At 34.1% G+C, this 8,167-nt stretch overlaps 1 long non-coding RNA gene across 1 annotated transcript; it reads left to right on the top strand.

The window, feature by feature from the left end:
• LOC123553492 (uncharacterized) lies at positions 1–2,478 on the top strand. The gene is made up of 4 exons (XR_006686770.2): positions 1–102; positions 852–931; positions 1,176–1,274; positions 1,847–2,478. It is a non-coding gene; the product is annotated as an uncharacterized LOC123553492 (long non-coding RNA).
• The last annotated feature ends 5,689 nt before the right edge of the window (positions 2,479–8,167 follow it).

Here is an 8,167-nt window from a genome sequence, read left to right as displayed (position 1 = left end):
GCAGAAAGTAAAAAACGAAACGTATATTCGTGAAATAATTCACTGATAAAATGAGAATCGCTATTCTTTTAATTGTGATTGTATCTCTCAGCCTGGCGACAGGTAAGATTTAAAAAAATGTTATTGAATCAAAAATTAAAACAAAATGTTTTATTTCAAGTCTGCTATATAAGGCTTAACGAGTATTTTTTCGCGTTTACATCGCCTTAATAATGTCAATGAAGTCCTGTATCAGGACTTAGTGTTTATCTTCCGCATTCCTATATTTCATCCGGAAGGTAGTGTTTACTTATCTGAACTTATCAAGAACTGCTAATACTTTAGATGTTGTATTATAGTTGCTTGTGTCAGGTTATTCGTTAAAATTCAAGAATTTCGGGAACAGAATGATATATTCTAATTATCACTTTCATTCTCTTCTATGTACAATGCAATCATATAAAGATTACACAAATATAGATAGCTATTGAAAAGAGGCTAGAGCTCATAGTTGTCGTAAGCTATTAACATGGCGAATATCAGGAATTCACATGGTAAACATGGGAATTTAACATGGCACAAAGATGTAAACTCAAAGAATTAAGATGGTAAACATGAGTATATAAATGTTGTATAAACAAATAAACAAGTAGATGTTATGTTTTACCTCTACAATAAGAAAAAATGACGCCTAATAAATATTATTTACATATTATTTCAAAAAATGTCCTTGTTATAGATAGATAAGTTATTTAATGTTGTGATTATATCTTTATACAGTTTATTTACATAAGAAAACACAAGATTATCCTTTTACGTACAGTATTCATAAATATACCCCATAGTAAATCATCATACATCATGTCTTGTAGGTAAGATTGATAGAAGTGGGGAAGTTGTGGAACATAGTCGTTTAAGGCGAGCGCTTTTAGGGGATGCAGCCAGGATTGAGGTACGATTGGTTAGAAACATTGTTTTAAAATATCTTTCATTCCATGTAAATATAAACCGTTGCTAATTATCTGCGATACATTTATCAGCTATCAGAATCGTGTTCAGGTTAAGCGCATTTGTTGTTGTTTTGCAATCATTGATTGTATGATCATAAAATAATAGAAAACGACAATCATCACATTTACACATAACATTAAACTGAAGGATTCCATGGTAACGACCTTTTTTATTTCATAATACAGGTGTTTTCCAATCAAGGAGAGGCACGAGCCAAATGACAAAAAGGATGATTGTAATTTAAACGTTGTGTTGCCCATTCCGGGCATATCAGCGTATTAATTGTAAGTACATGTAACTAGCATGATACCATATCTTTCATTTGATGTTCATGCTTCACTTATATTTTTGGTAAGGCATCATACTACAGAAAAAGGCTTCATTATAAGCATAGTTAAAGGGTAAAAGATTTTAAGGTTGAAAGAGTTAACACTGTTTTAAGGTTCTAAATTAACAGGTTGGTTTTATATCAAAATCATTTAGAATAACTGGCGTTTTTCTAGCTGTAATGTTGGAGGAAGACTACGTGTGTCAACTCAACATTTCATCTTATATCTCACCACAATCATTCGGAAGACAGGTTGGCCGCCAAATAGTAATTCTAAAATTCAGTGATGTTTTGGACTCACCGATGTTAAGAGTAAGTTGTAGGAAGCCAGAGACCTAGGCCGTGGAGGCCGCAATTAAACAGAAAAATTCAAACCACAGCTGATATGTATGGGCGAATACAAACAAATAGACGCAACGTCTAAATGATGTATTTTTTAAATAAATGAACATGCGCTAACCCTCTTTTGCAATTCGTTTTCATAAGTGTACAAAACCTAGAATTGCAATATATTTTCTTTTATTCCAGACTTCCAGAGTGTTTCATAACTTTAGCTGATGGATAAACCCTTATTAACTGCGTTATCAATACAATCAAGAAAGAACCACACTTATTCTTTCATAAACTGCGACAAAAATATGAAGATGGAACGTAGAACATGAATGGCCTACCGCTGTTATATTATAAGCAAACTGCTTAATCAATTTATTAGGGGTATGCCTCCGTGTGGAAATCACAGAAAATGTCTTAAGACGAACATCAAAGCATAGAACATTTTCTCCAGACTAACATCACAGTATAAAACATTATAATTGAGAAAGCATCGTCTATACAATATCAATATCAATAATGTCAGAATATTCAAGTCAAGATTTTGACACAAGTTGTAGAGCTTAATTCCTACTTTCTTACAGCATCTTTTTTACAGATTACTGTTTAAAAATTGCATTACATGAGTCAGTTCTCAAAGTTATGATTCAGTCACATTTTGAAAGTTAATCGTCGGCGAGTAAAATGACTACCTGGTACATAAAGTCTTAACGGACAAGTTCCGGTAGGATATATCGTTGGTGTTAACATTCTGTATTGTATTTTTGTAATGTATTGTATACTGTGTATTCTAAATATATGTATTCTTGTATATTAAATAGTTATTGTCATATCCTTGTTTGTTTTCTTCTTTTTTTTTGGTGATTTTGTTTGTAAAATAACATTATGTACGCCTTCAAGTTAAATCATCTAAAATTACTGAAATATGTATTTGATAAACAATTTTTATTTATTGAAAATATATTCATATCTCTTACAATAACAAATTCATTGTTAGTATTGGTCGGTATTCAGCTTTGGCAAATGACATAACAAGTCGCCATTTCCGACTTCAAACTGGGGTTAAACTCGTGTTATTAATGTTATGTATTCATAGTCTTAAGTCGCGATTTAATCTCATCATTTCAAATAATTTCCAACAATGCTAAGCTTTTCAGGAAATACAAATAATGTTTTATTCAAACTATGGCAATTATCTGTGAAGCAATGGCATTTCCGTAAATGTATCATCTTAAATGCGTGACTGAAAGGGATAATTGCCCGAGTTTTCAACAAAAACGATCGCATACACTTCCGTGTCTTTTAACAATACATGGAAATTTTTTGTACGTGTGTGCACTTTTTCTTTGTGCAAAATGTGTATATTATAAAATGTAAATATGTATATATCAGAAATATTATTGCTGATCCAAAATATCATTGAAACTTCTTCGTACAGACTATTTTTAATCGGAGATGCCCAATTAATAATGCTTCATTAAACAACAATTTAACGTATCTTTCTCAGGCATTTTCATTTTAACGGTATTTTTAAAAATACTTAGTTGATACCCACAAGCGTTATATTCCGCAATATTCTATGACGGCTGCGTACATGATTTTATGTACGCAAATATAATGCTTGCAGACATACCTATGCGCTATTTCTGTATATTCTTTAGGTTCAGTTCTGATCCACATTGTAAAGTTATTGAGATATTGCTATCAAATAATTCGAAAAGTACGGACTTTGACATCTGACCACCTTCGTATAGCGAAGTTAGTAACGAAATAAGTACTTCCCTTAGAAATAGCGTTGGTGCAGTATTAAATGTAATGTATAGCGCTTGGAGGGCGACACATGCCACAACACACTATAATGCAACACGGCGCTCGATAGGTCAGTAAATATTGCGAAGCAACGCCCGAAAATTCGACGCGACGCATGACAATGCGATGCGACGCATTACAGTGTGACGCGATGTCGGGTATTTAGCTTGTTCTTTCGTGCTACAGGCGTGACATATGACAGTGCGACAATGATTCCTGTTCAAATCTCGTATGTCGCGTAGCATTGTCTTATCAAGTGTCGTGTTGCGTCGTAGTGTGTAGCTTCGCGTGTCGTGTGTCGCCAACCGACACATGACATTCAATTTTGAACTAACTGAGTTCCGTGTAATTCAGATGCAGATAGCAAGACACAATGGATTTCTACCTTTCTTAAATGCATAGTGAGAGGAAAATAACCGTTTGATAACTTCATGTTTGTGCTGAAAAGAAGCCAGTGAAGTTTTTTTACTAGAAGTCATAATGAGGTTTTATCTGAAAACACGTCAGACAGTCCATTTTTTATAAAATTATACAGAAGTTAAACATGAAAACAAGTCAACACAAGAGGTAAAACCTGAAAACCAATCAATACAATTTTTAACAGAAAGTTTTATAGAGATAAAACTTGACAACCTATTAGCATAGTCTATTCTAGTCAATTCCTAGAGAGGTAAAACTTGAAAACTTGTCAGTACAGTCATTTCTAGAAAACATATATAGAAATCCTTGAAAACCAGTCAAACAGTCTTAAGGGGAAATGGGACAGTTGCCTATATGTATATAGGCAAAATTTTCCTACGGGCAGGATTTCTTTAAACTTTGTGTACTGACTGAGAATCAAGTTTAAAACGGAAATATGTATTAAAAATCATAGGTACCCAGGCTTGATCTTGAGTTATCTGCCCTTGAAAATCAGAAAATACTAAATAATCCAATTTTCAAGGGCAGATAATTCAAGATCAAGGCAAGAGAACTGTGTATTATAAATTTTATTTCTGCTTCAGACTTCATTTGCAGTCAGTATACAAAGTTTAAAGAAATTCGGTCCATGGGAAAGTCTAGGACTTTGCGGTATCATTTTGTCCTGTTCATAGTTAAGGACATTTGCAACAGTCTCTATATTGACATGGGGCAAAAGTTTGGTAAAGTTAAGTCCAATGGTATACAGCAAGTAGTGTAAACACCATAAAAGATGACAAATCATGGGCCATAACTCTGCTGAAATCACTGAAGCGGAACAAGATGATGATATGCATAACTAAACTTGGCACTGATAACTCATGTAATGTTTGTTGAAATTCTTAGCAAGGATAAAAGAGGTTGACAAAATATAAAATTTGAAATTTCCTTAACTCAGATGAAAATAACTGTACCGGAACATGTCTATATTATGCACAATTAAACTTGGCACCGATCAGTCCTTCAAGTTTTGGTGGAAATCCGTATAGGTTTATAAGAGGAGTGGCCAAAAATAAATAAAAAAACCTTGACGAATCAAGGGCCTTAACTGCACTTAAAATCACCAAATCGGAACATGCCGACTATGTGCGGAACAAGGTTTAATAATGATCTCAACTGTAAAGTTTGGTGTCATTCCTTCTTGTGCTGTCTGAGCAGTTGCCCAGACAAGGAAAACTGTTAAGGGTCATAACTCCAAAAATATGCAAAATAATCACTGCTCACTGCCGTAAGGTCTGGTGCAAATCTGCCGAGTGTATAAGAGAAGCGGTCATACAATCCTAAAATCTGGCAAATAAAGGGCCATAACTCTACTGCAAATCATTGCATATGAACAACTCGGCTTGGCAATGATCACTTTTGCCACAAAATTTATTGAGGGTATCATTTTGACTAAGTTTCATTAAGATTGGAACAAAATTGTGACCTCTGGAGTGTTAACAAGCTTTTCCTTTGATTTGACCTGGTGACCTAGTTTTTGACCCCAGATGACCCAATATCGAACTCATCCAAGATTATTTTGAGGGTAACATTCTGACTAAGTTTCATTAAGATTGGGCCAAAATTGTGACCTCTAGAGTGTTAAAAAGCTTTTCCTTTGATCTGACCTAGTGACCTAGTTTTTGACCCAAGATGACCCAATATTAAACTAGTCCAAGATTTTATTGAGAGTAACATTCTGACTAAATTTCACTAAGATTGGACCAAAATTGTGACCTCTAGAGTGTTAACAAGCTTTATCTTAGATTTGACCTGATGACCTAGTTTTTGACCCCATATGACCCAATATCAAACTCATCCAAGATTTTATTGAGGGTAACATTCTGACCAAATTTCATTAAGATTGGGCCAAAATTGTGACCTCTAGAGTGTTAACAGTCAAATTGTTGACAACGGACAACTGACAGACAGACGGACGACGACGGACACAGAGCGATCACAAAAGCTCACATTTGAGCACTTTGTGCTCAGATGAGCTAAAAATGTGCACCACCTTTTGTTGCCAAGAAATATCCTGACTAGAATGGCGCTATAGTTCATTAAAGTTGAACAATCAAAGGGCAGTAACTCAGTGATAATCATTCGACCAAAACATGAAGATAATATGCAACTTCCGATGAAGTTTCTATGGATTCCAGTCCAGGACAAAAAAATGGTACTATAGTGTACTAAAGTTGAATTATCAAAGGGCAGTAACTCAGTGAATCATCTGACTCGAACGCGCATTTCCTCTTGGCAGTGAAGCTTCCTATAAAGCTACTATAAATTCCAGCCAGTGGTTGCTGAGGAATACTCTGGACAAGAAATGGTACTATAGTAAACTAAGTTGAATTACCAAAGGGCAATAAGTCAGTGAAAAATCATCTGGCTGGAAGTTGGAACATCAAGAAATATGCACATTTCCTCTTCGGAGTAAATCTTCGATAAAAGATTGATGAATTCCAGGAAATGGAACTTTCGTATACTATGTTATGTAATCAAAGGACAATAACTTTGAAAAATCATCCGACCAGAATATGAAGATAATATGTGCATCTGATATAGCAATAATATCAAACAAGAGATTTAAAGAAACAAAACATTTTAGTTGATGAAAAATGTCTGAAATAAAACACTTGAGACACCAGGTCTGTATGAACAAGTGACCGAGTATAGCTGTGGCAATACATAAGTCCCATACCGGTGAAATTTTTTTTTACTTGACTTTCAATAATGACTTTGACCTATGGCCGACAACAATGGGTCATGTGCGCGACATATAGCATAATCATGGGGAACATTTCTGTGTAGTACTAAAAATGTCCTTTGATGCAATTAATGTAGCAGAAACAAATTTTTACTTGATCTTAAACAGTGACCTTGACCTTTAACTGACAAGCATAGATCAAGCATTGACACACTGTCTCATCATGGGGAACATTTTTGTGTAGAACTAGATAATCCATCAGCAGAAACAAATTTTTCTTGACCTTCAATAGTTACACTGACCTTTGACCTATAAGCATAAGTCAAGTACATGCATATCTACTTATTGCGCTCTAATAGGCATCATTCCTATAATCCACTCCGGTGTTCCACCTGTAGGGGACTATAAAAACCTACTGTTCTATTTATCGTCTGATTTAATATAAAATTTCCCAACAACCAGAGTAACTAGCAGCTGGTATCCAGGTATGTGTTACTTCTATAAGTAAGCTTAGTATAACATGCTTAATATTACCTTTAAACTTCATTTTTTATGATATTTTAAGTTTTTTGTTTTTCATCACGTTATGTCTTATGGAAAATACTACATGTTCATTTAGCAAAACGGAAATGCACAACTTCACACAATAAATACATTAAGGTCTAGAGGTCCGGGCTAAGGGTGTAATTAACGACATATCGAAATTCACTGTATCACGATACATTATATATATATATAGTCTGGCGTATCGTATCATAGGTCTGTTTTACGATACAGTGGAAAGTAGAGATCGACATTGAATGAAAACTTCCATACAATCACTGTTGAAGATAGCAATTAAACAAATGTATCATTTATTACAATTTCTTTAACTTTAAAGCAAAATTTCAAGTACTTTCCAAGAGAAGGAACATTATTTTTTTTTTAATTTTGTCACATGATATGTATTGTATTGTGAGACTAAGCATATCGCTACCAATGTTGGCAAAAAGCCGGTCAATATGAGTATTGACCGGGCCGGCGGTCAATACTGGTTAAAACCGGTCAATACTGGTCGATTCAATACTATGGTCACTTTGGGTGGTCAATACTGGTTTATTCAACACTTTTACATAATGCACATTCACAGATTGGCACAGGCTGTGATAGTAATATAAAAATAATAAAACAATTTGAATAATATAAAATTTTGTTCATTAAAAAGTATAGTGGTCAATACTGGTCGATTCAGTTTTGGTCTGTGGCAATGTGTCCTGGTCAGGCTCAGTTTTGGACAATATATTTAGACTGGTCAGTGGTCAATACTAGTTTATTCAATGCTTTTAATTAGTTTTATCTTCTTACAGTAGCCTTTATTTTAAATTAATTAAAGATTTTATTAATATAAATTACACTCATTGAAATGGACAGTACTGGTCAATTCAAATTCTGGTCCTACGCAATATTCCTGATTAATACATATAGTGGTCAATATTGGTCAGTTGAATACTTTGATTGAATGACTTATTTTACCATGTTCAAGCATCTCAATAATACAGTGGGATTATTGATCTTGACAGCTAATT

Source organism: Mercenaria mercenaria, chromosome 4, assembly GCF_021730395.1.
Source record: "Mercenaria mercenaria strain notata chromosome 4, MADL_Memer_1, whole genome shotgun sequence".
Classification (NCBI taxonomy): Eukaryota; Metazoa; Mollusca; class Bivalvia; order Venerida; family Veneridae; genus Mercenaria; species Mercenaria mercenaria.
Note: the sequence above shows the minus strand (reverse complement) of the source record. Positions and strands in the feature narration are given on the sequence as shown.